The sequence below is a fragment of the Neovison vison genome, chromosome 7 (genome assembly GCF_020171115.1).
Source record: "Neovison vison isolate M4711 chromosome 7, ASM_NN_V1, whole genome shotgun sequence".
In the NCBI taxonomy this organism is placed as follows: domain Eukaryota; kingdom Metazoa; phylum Chordata; class Mammalia; order Carnivora; family Mustelidae; genus Neogale; species Neogale vison.
This window is the reverse complement of record NC_058097.1, coordinates 124,189,070-124,202,808: the sequence shown is the minus strand read 5'-3', so window position 1 is coordinate 124,202,808 and position 13,739 is coordinate 124,189,070. Positions and strand designations below refer to the sequence as shown.

General features: G+C 37.5%; 1 pseudogene; it reads left to right on the top strand.

Moving 5' to 3' along the window:
• Window positions 1–2,500: 2,500 nt before the first annotated feature.
• Window positions 2,501–13,739, top strand: part of LOC122913468 — a 31,270-nt pseudogene continuing 20,031 nt past the window's right edge.

Genomic DNA, 13,739 nt, shown 5'->3' with positions numbered 1-13,739 from the left:
TGAATATTGTTTCTTGTTTTGTCAAAGATTAATTGATGATATAACTGTGGGTTTCTTTTTGGGATTTTTTTAATTGTGTTCCATTTATCTATGTGGTTTTTTGTTTTTGTATTTGTTTTTTGCCAGTACCATACTATTTTGATTACTACAGATTTATAGTATAACTTGAAGTCTGGAATTGGGATGCCTCCAACTTTGCTTTGCTTTTTCAAGATTGCTTTGGGTATTTGAGGTTTGGTGGGAATGTAAACTCGTGCAACCACTGTGGAAAACAGTATCTAGGTTCCTCAAAAAGTTAAAAATAGGGGTACCCAACTACCCAGAAATTGCACTACTGGGTATTTACCCAGAAATACAAAAATACTAATTCAAAAGGATAGAGTTACCTCTATGTCTATAGTTCTATAGTTGCATTATTTATAATACACAAATTATGAAAGCAGCTCAAATGTCCATTGGTAGATGAATGAATAAAGAAGAAGATATATATTATGTGTCTATATAATATATTATGTAGACACTATATATATATATATATATACTTTATTCAACTAGTAAAAAGAATGAAATCTTACCATTTACAACAACATGAATGGAGCTAAAGAGTGCAATGTTAAATGAAATAAGTCAGTCAGATAAAGAAAAATACCCTATGATTTCACTCATGTGTGGAATTTAGGAAACAAAACAAATGGGCAAAAAAAAAAAAAAAAAAGGGAGAGAGAGAGAGAAAGCCAAATCAAGGAACAGACTTTTAACTAAGGAGAACAAGCTGGGCATTATGAAAGGGGAGGTGGCGGGAGTGAAATAGGTGTTGGAGATTAAAGACTACATTTATCATGGTAAACACTTAGTAATGCACAGAATTGTTGAATGGGAAACTAACATAATACAGTGTGTTAACAATACTGGAGTTATAATAAAAGCTTAAAAAGAAGAAAAGGCATTTAGAAGCAAATACTGTTAATTAAGGTTTAGGTTAGATAAATCTTTCAAGAATGGATTCAATTGAATTCCATAAAAAGTAAAGCAGTTTCATGAATAAAAGGTCTGGAATGAGGGGTACTGATGAACTATTAAAAGGAAAATTTGCCAACCAGAGTTGCAGAAAGGGAAGTGAGTGGAGGGCGTGGGATAACTCAGTGATGGGAATTAAGGAGGCCACATGATGTGATGAGCACTGGATGTTACACTCAACTAATGAACAATTGAAGGTACTATATGTTGACTAATTGAATTTAAGTAAAAATAAATTAATTAATATTTTTAAAAAGGAAAAGTTGCCAGCACAAGATTTAAGAAAGAAACTTCTTCCTTTCAGGATTGTTCCTCACCTTTTTTTTTTTTTTTTTTTTTTTTTTTTTTTTTTTTTTTTGTCATCTGAAATCTAATCTGGTCAAAATCATGACTCAGTTTAACTCCTGGGACACGCTACTTAGCCATCTCCATAAAAATCTTCAAGTTGTTTTAGAGTCATCCTGAGAGCCCTGCGACTGCCTAGCTGCATGTATCGCACTACACAAACTCTATCTAGCTTTTTTTGAATGTGTTTTAACTTTGTAGCATGAAACAGAAGAAACTGTTTTGGTGTTCACCTTTCAAATAGAAAGCAAAAATACAAATACAAGAATTAGAAAATATGTATTTGGTAAACAATTTTATGATTGTATTACATTATTTTTACTACTTTAAAATATTTTATTAGTTGTCATAAGTTCAGGTGTTCTTTAGTCATTTTAAATCAATGGTATTTTCTGTTGACTAAAGAAGGATGCTGTGATTATCTATTGAATGCTGTGTCAAAAGAAGCTTGTATATGAAATAAGTCAAGCAGAGAGAGTCAATTATCATATGGTTTCACTTATTTGTGGAGCATAACAAATAGCATGGAGGACATGGGGAATTAGAGAGGAGAAGGGAGTTGGGGTAAATTGGAAGGGGAGGTGAATCATGAGAGACTATGGACTCTGAAAAACAATCTGAGGGTTTTGAAGGGGCGGGGGGGTGGGAGGTCGGGGTACCAGGTGGTGGGTATTATAGAGGGCATGGATTGCATGGAGCACTGGGTGTGGTGCAAAAATAATGAATACTGTTATGCTGAAAATAAAAAATAAATTTAAAAAAAGAAGCTTGTATGACTTAGCTAGTGCATTTTTTTAAGAAAAAGTTTGTATTTCATGAGCTCACAAGTAATACAGATCAGACATTCCTGTGATCCCCAACATCGTAAGTCTAGTTCAACGTCATCATTTTACCAATGAGGAAAAAGACCCAGAGAATACGAAATTACTCAAACAGGATTATATAGCTCCTCAAGTGAATCAAGAGCCTATATTTTTTAATGATTAAAATCCCTTCCAAAAGGAGTCTACACTGGTTATATAAATGTGGTTCATTATTTCCTAGAAAAAAGCTAGCATTTAGCTTAAGAGTTAATATTGTTTCATTAAGTTCATCTTTACTGGAAAGGAATGTTTATTTAAATTTGGATCAGGTGACTATGAGGTAAGAAAATAGGGTCAACACTTAGGTGAATTCTTGAAATCTCATTTGTAGTTCTTAATCTTTTATTTAACCAGATAAGTTTAATGCACATAAAGTGAAACTTACCTTTCCTAGAGTTCAACCACCAAAGAATTATTATTTTGTGAGGTATTGGACTATTTGTCAAAAATGGAAGAGTTTTGGGGAGGTATGAAGTGGAATATTAGTTATTTATGCCTTAGTGCAATTCATTTTATTTTCATTTTTGTGAGATTTTATTTATTTGGCAAAGAGAGTGAGAGAGAGGGATCCTCAGTGGGGGACAGGGATATTGGGAGAAGAAGGATCCCCACTGAGCAGAGAGTCCAAAGTGGGCTTGATTCCAGCACCCTGGGATCATGACCTGAGACAAAGGCAGACACTTAACCAATTGAGCCACCCCAGTGCCTAGTGTGATTCATTTTAATGATTCATCTCACTCCCACCCCAACATCAACCATGGCTAAAATTATCTATTTCTTTGGGGAAAGAGCCTTGGTAATGATATGGCCGGTAGGAATTGGTGGTTGTAGATTATTGAAAATTGCCCAATGATGGCAGATTTGGGCTAGTAACAGGAAGCAATCAATCACAGAGTAGATGGGGGGAATTCAAGGCACATAGATACAAAAAAAAAATTCTGGAAGTGAAAAGAGGCAGCTTGTTCTCCCTGAAAACTACAGAAATGGCTAAGGAATCACTTTGTTCTAATAAGCTCTGTGTTCCAATATTTCTTCTATGTCATACTGGACATTAGTCGCACAACCCTAAAACATTCCAGTGTTTTTAATTTTTTTTTAATTTTTTATTAACATATGATGTATAATTAGCCCCAGGGGTACAGGTCTGTGAATCGCCAGGTTTACACCCTTCACAGCATTCACCATAGCACATTCCCTCCCCAATGTTCATAACTCAACCACCCTCCCCCTACACCCCTTCCCCCAGGAACTCTCAGTTCCTCAGTTTGTTTTGTGAGATTAAGAGTGTCTCATGGTTTGTCTCCCTCCCAATCACATATTGTTCCATTTTTTCCTTCCCTACCCCCCAAACACCCCACGTTGCCTCTCAAGCTCTTCATATCAGGAAGGTCATATGATAATTTTCTTTCTCTGATTGACTTATTTCACTCAGCATAATACCCTCTAGTTCCATCCACATCATTGCAAAAGGCAATATTTCATTTCTTTTGATGGTTGCATAGTATTCTATTGTGTGTGTATGTATATATACCTATATATATATGATCATATGATAATTGTCTTTCTCTGATTGACTTATTTTGCTCAGCATAATACCCTCTAGTTCCAACCACATCATTGCAAAAGGCAATAATTTCATTTCTTTTGATGGTTGTATAGTATTCCATTGTGTAGTATTCCATGGTGTATATACAACAGGTGGTATATATACCACCTCTTCTTTATCCACTCATCTGTTGATGAACATCTAGGTTCTTTCATAGTTTGGCTATTGTGCATGTTGTTGTTATAAATATTCAGGTGCAAGTGCTCCTTTGGATCATTACATTTCTATCTTTAGGGAAAATACCCTGTAGTGCAATTGCTCTATCATAGGTTAGCTCTATTTTCAATTTTTTGAGGAACCTACATGCTGTTTTCCAGAGTGGTTGCACCAGCTTGCATTCCCACCAACAGTGTAGGAGGGTTCCCCTTTCTCCGCATCCTTGCCAGCATCTGTCATTTCTTGACTTCTTAATTTTAGCCATTCTGACTGGGGTGAGGTGGTATCTCACTGTGGTTTTGATTTGTATTTCCCTGATGCTGAGTGATGTGGAGCACTTTTACATGTATCTGTCGGCCATCTGGATGTCCTCATTGCAGAAATGTCTCTTCATGTCCTCTGCCCATTTCTTGATTGGATTATTTGTTCTTTGGGTGTTGAGTTTGCTAAGTTCTTTATAGATTTTGGACACAAGCCCTTTATCTGATATGTTGTTTGCAAATATCTTCTCCCATTCTGTCAGTTATCTTCTGGTTTTGTTGACTGTTTCCTTTGCTGTGCAAAAGATTTTGATCTTGATGAAGTCCCAATAGCTCATTTTTGCCCTTGCTTCCCTTGCCCTTGGCCATATTTCTAGGAAAAATTTGCTGCAGCAGAGGTCGAAGAGGTTGTTGCCTGAGTTCTCCTCAAGGATTTTGATGTATTACTTTCTCACATTGAGGGCTTTCATCCATTTGGAGTCTATTTTTGTGTGTGGTGTAAGGAAATGGTCCAGTTTCATTTCTCTGCATGAGGCTGTCCAATTTTCCCAACACCATTTGTTGAAGAGACGGTCTTTTTTTTTCCATTGCTCATTCTTTCCTGCTTTGTCAAAGATAAGTTGACCATAGAGTTGAGGGTCTATTTCTGGGCTCTCTATTCTGTTCCACTGACCCATGTGTCTGTTTTTGTGCCAGTACCATACTGTCTTGATGATGACAGCTTTGTAATAGAGCTTGAAGTCTGGAATTCTGATGCCACCAACTTTGGCTTTCTTTTTCAACATTGCTCAGGGTATTCGAGGTCTTTCTTTGTTCCATATAAATTTAAGGATTATTTGTTCCATTTCTTAGAAAAAATTGATGGCATTTTGATAAGGATTGCATTAAATGTGTAGATTGCTTTAGGTAGCATAGACATTTTCACAATATTTGTGGAACATTTTTCCATTTCTTTGTGTCTTCCTCAATTTCTTTCATGAGTACTTTATAGTTTTCTGAGTATGGATTCTTTCCCTCTTTAGTTAGGTTTATTCCTAGGTATCTTATGATTTTGGATACAATTGTAAATGGAATAGACTCCTTAATTTCTCTTTCTTCTGTCTTGTTGGTGTATAGAAATGCAACTGATTTATGTGTATTGATTTTATATCCTGATGCTTTACTGAATTCCTGTACAAGTTCTAGCAGATTTGGAGTGGAGTCTTTTGGGTTTTCCACATAAAGTATCATATTATCTGCAAAGAATGAGAGTTTGACTTCTTTGCTGATTTGGATGCCTTTAATTTATTTTTGTTGTCTGACTGCTGATGCTGACTTCTAGTACTGTATTGAATAGCAGTGGTGATAATGGACATCCCTGCCATGTTTCTGACCCAAGTGGAAAAGCTCTCAGTTTTTCTCCATTGAGAACGATATTCACTGTGGCTTTGATGATGAGGTATGTACCCTCTATCCCTACACTTTGAAGAGCTTTGATTAAGAAAGAATGCTCTATTTTGTCAAATGCTTTTTCAGCATCTATTGAGAGTATCATATGGTTCTTATTCTTTCTTTTATTAATGCATTGTATCACATTGATTGATTTGCGGATGTTGAACCAACCTTGCAGCCCAGGAATAAATCCCACTTGGTCGTGGTGAATAATACTTCTAATGTATTGTTGGATCCTACTGTCTAGTATTTTGGTGAGAATTTTGGTATCTGTGTTCATCAAGGATATTGGTGTATAATTGGATATTGGTGTATAATTCTCTTTTTTGATGGGGTCTTTGGTTTTGAGATCAGGTAACGCTGGCCTCATAAAATGAGTTTGGAAGTTTTTCTTATATTTCTACTTTTTTTGGAACAGTTTCAGGAGAATAGGAATTAATTCTTTTAAATGTTTGGTAGAATTCCCCTGGGAAGCCACCTGGACCTGAGCTCTGTTTTGGGGAGATTTTTTGATGACTGTTTCAATCTCCTTACTGGTTATGGGCCTATTCAAGTTTTCTATTTCTTCCTGGTTCAGGAAGGTTTTAGGAATACCTCCATTTCTTCCAAATTGTCAAATTTGCTTGTGCATAGTTGCTCATAATACGTTCTTTTAATTATTTGTATTTCTTTGGTGTTGGTTGTAATCTCTCCTCTTCCATTCATGATTTTATTTATTTGGGTCCTTTCTCTTTTCTTATTGATAAGTCTGGCCAGGGTTTTATCAATCTTATTAATTATTTCAAAGAACCAGCTCCTAGTTTCATTGCTCCTAGTTTCTAGCTCCTAGTTTCGTTGATTTTTTTTATTGGTTTTATTTATTTATTTATTTATTTATTTATTTATTTATTTATTTATTGTTTCTATTTCATTGATTTCTGCTCCAATCTTAATTATTTCTCTTCTCCTGCTGGGTTTAGGCTTTCTTTGTTTTTCTTTCTTCAGCTCCTTTAGGTGTAGGGTTAGGATGTATATTTGAGAACTTTCTGTTTCTTGAGAAAGTTTTGTACTGCTGTATATTTTCCTCTCAGGACAGCCTTTGCTGTGTCCCACAGATTTTGAACTGGTGTGTTTCATTATGATTTGGTTCCATGAAATTTTTCAATTCTCCTTTAATTTCCTGGTTGACCCATTCATTATTCAGTCGGATGCTCTTTAGCTTCCATGTATTTGATACTTTCCAAGTTTCCTCTTGTGATTGAGTTCTAGCTTCAGAGCATTATGGTCTGAAAATATGCAGGGAATGATCCCAACCTTTTGGTACAGGTTGAGATCTGATTTGTGACTCAGGATGTAATCTATTCTTCAGAAATTTCCATGTGTACTAGAGAACAATGTGTATTCTGTTGCTATGGGATGGAATGTTCTGAATATATCTGTGATGTCCATCTGGTCCAGTGTGTCATTTAAGGCCTGTATTTCCTTGTTGATCTTTTGCTTGGATGATCTATCCACTGCAGTGAGGGGGGGGTGTTAAAGTCCCCTACTATTATTGTATTGTTTCAATTTTTTTTTTTTTGATTTTGTTACTAACTGGTTTATATAGTTGGCTGATCCAATGTTAGGGGCATAGATAATTAAAATTGTTAGATCTTCTTGTTGGAGAAACCCTTTGAGTTTGATAGAGTGTCCTTCCTGATCTCTTATTATAGTTTTGGCTTAAAATATAATTTATCTGATATAAGGATTGCCACTCCAGCTTTCCTTCAGTGTCTATTAGCATGGTAAATTGTTTTCCAACCCCTCACTTTAAATCTGGAGGTGTCTTTGGGTCCAAAATGAGTTTCGTGTAGACAGCATATTGATATTTTTTTGGATTTTTTTCCAATTTATTTATTTTCAGAAAAACATTTTTCATTATTTTTTCACCACACCCAGTGCTCCATGCAAGCCGTGCCCTCTATAATACCCACCACCTGGTACCCCAACCTCCCACCCCCACCCCCGTCACTTCAAACCCCTCAGATTGTTTTTCAGAGTCCATAGTCTCTCACGGTTCACCTCCCCTTCCAATTTACCCAAAAGCACATACCCTCCCCAATGTCCATAACCCTACCCCCCTTCTCCCAAACCCCTCCCCCCAGCAACCCTCAGTTTGTTTCATGAGATTAAGAGTCACTTATGTTTTGTCTCCCTCCCAGTCCCATCTTGTTTCATGGATTCTTCTCCTACCCACTTAAGCCCCCATGTTGAATCACCACTTCCTCATATCAGGGAGATCATATGATAGTTGTCTTTCTCCGCTTGACTTATTTCGCGAAGCATGATATGCTCTAGTTCCATCCATGTTGTCACAAATGGCAAGATTTCGTTTCTTTTGACGGCTGCATAGTATTCCATTGTGTATATATACCACATCTTCTTGATCTATTCATCTGTTGATGGACATCAAGGTTCTTTCCATAGTTGGGCTATTGTGGACATTGCTGCTATAAACATTCTGATGCACGTGCCCCTTTGGATAACTACATATGTATCTTTAGGGTAAATACCCAGTAGTGCAATTGCTGGGTCATAGGGCAGTTCTATTTTAAAAACTTTGAGGAACCTCCATGCTGTTTTCCAGAGTGGTTGCACCAGCTTGCATTCCCACCAACAGTGTAGGAGGGTTCCCCTTTCTCCACATCCTCGCCAGCATCTGTCATTTCCTAACTTGTTGATTTTAGCCATTCTGACTGGTGTGAGGTGATATCTCATTGTGGTTTTGATTTGTATTTCCCTGATGCCGAGTGATATGGAGCACTTTTTCATGTGTCGGTTGGCCATCTGGATGTCTTCTTTGCAGAAACGTCTGTTCATGTCCTCTGCCCATTTCTTGATTGGATTATTTGTTCTTTGGGTGTTGAGTTTGTTAAGTTCTTTATAGATTTTGGACACTAGTCCTTTATCTGATATGTCGTTTGCAAATATCTTCTCCGATTCTGTCAGTTGTCTTTTGATTTTGTGAACTGTTTCCTTTGCTGTGCAAAAGCTTTTGATCTTGATGAAATTCCAAAAGTTCATTTTTGCCTTTGCTTCCCTTGCCTTTGGCGATGTTCCTAGGAAGATGTTGCTGCGGCTGAGGTAGAAGAGGTTGCTGCCTGTGTTCTCCTCAAGGATTTTGATGGATTCCTTTCTCACATTGAGGTCCTTCATCCATTTTGAGTCTATTTTTGTGTGTGGTGTAAGGAAATGGTCCAATTGCATTTTTCTGCACGTGGCTGTCCAATTTTCCCAACACCATTTATTAAAGAGGCTGTCTTTTTCCCATTGGACAGTCTTTCCTGCTTTGTCAAAGATTAGTTGACCATAGAGTTGAGGGTCTCTATTCTGTTCCATTGATCTATGTGTCTGTTTTTGTGCCAGTACCATGCTGTCTTGATGATGACAGCTTTGTAATAGAGCTTGAAGTCCGGAATTGTGATGCCACCAACTTTGGCTTTCTTTTTCAATGTCCCTTTGGCTATTCGAGGTCTTTTCTGGTTCCATATAAAATTTAAAATTATTTGTTCCATTTCTTTGAAAAAGATGGATGGTACTTTGATAGGAATTGCATTAAATGTGTAGATTGCTTTAGGTAGCATAGACATTTTCACAATATTTATTCTTCCAATCCAGGAGCATGGAACATTTTTCCATTTCTTTGTGTCTTCCTCAATTTCTTTCATGAGTACTTTATAGTTTTCTGAGTATAGATTCTTAGCCTCTTTGGTTAGGTTTATTCCTAGGTATCTTATGGTTTGGGGTGCAATTGTAAATGGGATGGACTCCTTAATTTCTCTTTCTTCTGTCTTGTTGTTGGTGTAGAGAAATGCAACTGATTTCTGTGCATTGATTTTATATCCTGACACTTTACTGAATTCCTGTACAAGTTCTAGCAGTTTTGGAGTGGAGTCTTTTGGGTTTTCCACATATAGTATCATATCATCTGTGAAGAGTGATAATTTGACTTCTTCTTTGCCGATTTGGATGTCTTTAATTTCCTTTTGTTGTCTGATTGCTGAGGCTAGGACTTCTAGTACTATGTTGAATAGCAGTGGTGATAATGGACATCCCTGCCATGTTCCTGACCTTAGTGGAAAAGCTTTCAGTTTTTCTCCATTGAGAATGATATTTGCGGTGGGTTTTTCATAGATGGCTTTGATGATATTGAGGTATGTGCCCTCTATCCCTACACTTTGAAGAATTTTCATCAGGAAGGGATGCTGTACTTTGTCAAATGCTTTTTCAGCATCTATTGAGAGTATCATATGGTTCTTGTTCTTTCTTTTATTGATGTGTTTTATCACATTGACTGATTTGCGGATGTTGAAACAACCTTGCAGCACTGGAATAAATCCCACTTGGTCGTGGTGAATCATCCTTTTAATGTACTGTTGAATCCTATTGGCTAGTATTTTGGTGAGAATTTTCACATCTGTGTTCATCAAGGATATTGGTCTATAGCTCTCTTTTTTGATGGGATCCTTGTCTTGTTTTGGGATCAAGGTGATGCTGGCCTCATAAAATGAATTTTGGAGTTTTCCTTCCATTTCTACTTTTTGGAACAGTTTCAGGAGAATAGGAATTAGTTCTTCTTTAAATATTTGGTAGAATTCCCCCGGGAAGCCTTCTGGCCCTGGGCTTTTGTTTGTTTGGAGATTTTTAATGACTGTTTCAATCTCCTTACTGGTTATGGGTCTGTTCAGGCTTTCTATTTCTTCCTGGTTCAGTTGTGGTATTTAATATGTTTCTAGGAATGCATCCATTTCTTCCAGATTGTCAAAATTGTTGGCATAGAGTTGCTCATAGTATGTTCTTATAATAGGTTGTATTTCTTTGGTGTTAGTTGTGGTCTCTCCTCTTTCATTCATGATTTTATTTATTTGGGTCCTTTCTCTTTTCTTTTGGATAAGTCTGGCCAGGGGTTTATCAATTTTATTAATTCTTTCAAAGAACCAGCTCCTAGTTTCATTGATTTGTTCTATTGTTTTTTTGGTTTCTATTTCATTGATTTCTGCTCTGCTCTTTATGATTTCTCTTCTCCTGCTGGGCTTAGGGTTTCTTTCTTGTTCTTTCTCCAGCTCCTTTAGGTGTAGGGTTAGGTTGTGTACCTGAGACCTTTCTTGTTTCTTGAGAAAAGCTTGTACCGCTATATATTTTCCTCTCAGGACTGCCTTTGTTGTGTCCCACAGATTTTGAACCATTGTATTTTCATTATCATTTGTTTCCATGATTTTTTTCAATTCTACTTTAATTTCCTGGTTGACCCATTCATTCTTTAGAATGATACTGTTTAGTCTCCATGTATTTGTGTTCTTTCCAAACTTCCTCTTGTGGTTGAGTTCTAGCTTCAGAGCATTGTGGTCTGAAAATATGCAGGGAATGATCCCAATCTTTTGATACCGGTTGAGTCCTGATTTAGGACCAAGGATGTGATCTATTCTGGAGAATGTTCCATGTGCACTAGAGAAGAATGTGTATTCTGTTGCTTTGGGATGAATTGTTCTGAATATATCTGTGATGTCCATCTCATCCAGTGTATTATTTAAGGCCTTTATTTCCCTGTTAATCTTTTGCTTGGATGATCTGTCCATTTCAGTAAGGGGAGTGTTAAAGTCCCCTACTATTATTGTACTATTGTTGATGTGTTTCTTTGATTTTGTTATTAATTGGTTTATATAGTTGGCTGCTCCCACGTTGGGGGCATAGATATTTAAAATTGTTAGATCTTCTTGTTGGACAGACCCTTTGAGTATGATATAGTGTTCGTCCTCATCTCTTATTATAGTCTTTGGCTTAAAATCTAATTGATCTGATATAAGGATTGCCACTCCTGCATTTTTCTGATGTCCATTAGCATGGTAAATTCTTTTCCACCCCCTCACATTAAATCTGGAGTTGTCTTCGAGTTTAAAATGAGTTTTTTGAAGGCAACATATAGATGAGTTTTGTTTTTTTATCCCTTCTGATACCCCGTGTTTTTTGATTGGGGCATTTAGCCCATTAACATTCAGGGTAACTATTGAGAGATATGATTTTAGTGCCATTGTATTGCCTGTAAGGTGACTGTTACTGTATATTGTCTCTGTTCCTTTCTGATCTACCACTTGTAGGCTCTCTCTTTGCTTAGAAAACCCCTTTCAATATTTCCTGTAAAGCTGGTTTGGTGTTTGCAAATTCTTTCAGTTTTTGTTTGTCCTGGAAGCTTTTAATCTCTCCTTCTATTTTCAATGATAGCCTAGCTGGATATAGTATTCTTGGCTGCATGTTTTTCTCGTTAAGTGCTCTGAAAATATCATGCCAGCTCTTTCTGGTCTGCCAGGTCTCTGTGGATAAGTCAGCTGCCAATCTAATACTTTTAGCATTGTATGTTACAGACTTCTTTTCTCAGGCTGCTTTCAGGATTTTCTGTTTGTCACTAAGACTTGTAAATTTTACTATTAGGTGACGGGGTGTGGGCCTATTCTTATTGATTTTGAGGGGCGTTCTCTTTATCTCCTGAATTTTGATGCTCGTTCCCTTTGCCATATTGGGGAAATTCTCCCCAATAATTTTCTCTAGTATACCTTCTGCTCCCCTCTCTCTTTCTTCTCCTTCTGGAATCCCGATTTTTCTAATGTTGTTTCGTCTTATGGTGTCACTTATCTCTCGAATTCTCCCCTCGTGGTCCAGTAGCTCTTTGTCCCTCTTTTGCTCAGCTTCTTTATTCTCTGTCATTTGGTCTTCTATATTGCTAATTCTTTCTTCTGCCTTATTTATCCTAGCAGCGAGAGCCTCCATTTTTTATTGAACCTCATTAATAGCTTTTTTGATTTCAACTTGGTTAGATTTTAGTTCTTTTATTTCTCCAGAAAGGGCTTTTATATCTCTGGAGAGGGTTTCTCTAATATCTTCCATGCCTTTTTCAAGCCTGGCTAGAACCTTGAGAATTGTCATTTTGAACTCTAGATCTGACATATTACCAATGTCTGTATTGATTAGGTCCCTAGCTTTCGGTACTGCCTCTTATTCTTTTTTTTGTTGTGAATTTTTCCGCCTTGTCATTTTGTCCAGCTAAGAGTATATGAAGGAGCAAGTAAAATACTAAAAGGGTGGCAACAATTTCAGGAAAATATGCTTTAACCAAATCAGATGAGATCCCAAATCGTGAGGGGGGGATTTCTCCCCCCTCATGATTGGGTGAGGGATCTCCTCTGATTGGGATCTCCTCTGATTGGGATCTCAGGATCTCTTCTGATTTGGGGATAAAAAGAGGTTCAAAAAGAAAGAAAGAAAAAAAATAATTAAAAAAAAAGAAAACGATATATATATATATATATAAATATTAGATAAACTGGTTTAAAAACGTAAAAAAGAAAACGGTAAAAGTTAATAAAAATTTTAGCAGAAGTAGAGAAAAAACATGAAAAAGAAAAAAATTAAATTAACTGCAAGACTAAAAAATCACAGGGAGAAAGCCATGAGTTCCGTGGTTTGTTTTCTCCTCCTCTGGAATTCTGCTGCTCTCCTTGGTATTGAAACTGCACTCCTTGGTAGGTGAACTTGGTCTTGCCTGGATTTCTTGCTTATCTTCTGGGGGAGGGGCCTGTTGTAGTGATTCTCAAGTGTTTTTGCCCCAGGTGGAATTGCACCGCCCTTACCAGGGGCCGGGCTGAGTGATCTGCTCGGGTTTGCTTTCAGGAGCTTTTGTTCCCTGAGCGCTTTCCGTAGAGTTCTGGAGGACGGGAATACAAATGGCGGCTTGCTGGTCGGCGGCCTCGGGGCCCCGCTCCCCAGTGCGCCCTCAGCGAACAGCTCCTAGTAACTCCCTTCTGCCTAACCTCTGGCCACGCTCCGAGCTCACCGAGCCTGCGACCAGTTCAAGGCAACACCGAGCTGTGAGCTTACTGTCAGCTCTGTCTCTGTAGCTGGCTTTCCCGTTCCAATATCTGCAAGCTCTGCAACACTGAGACACCCCCGATCCTTCTGTGACCCTGCGAGACCTGAGGCCACGCCTACCCCGCGTGGGCTTTGCCCAGGTTTAGCCTCTGGAGCAATGTCCCTCAGCAGAACAGACTTTTA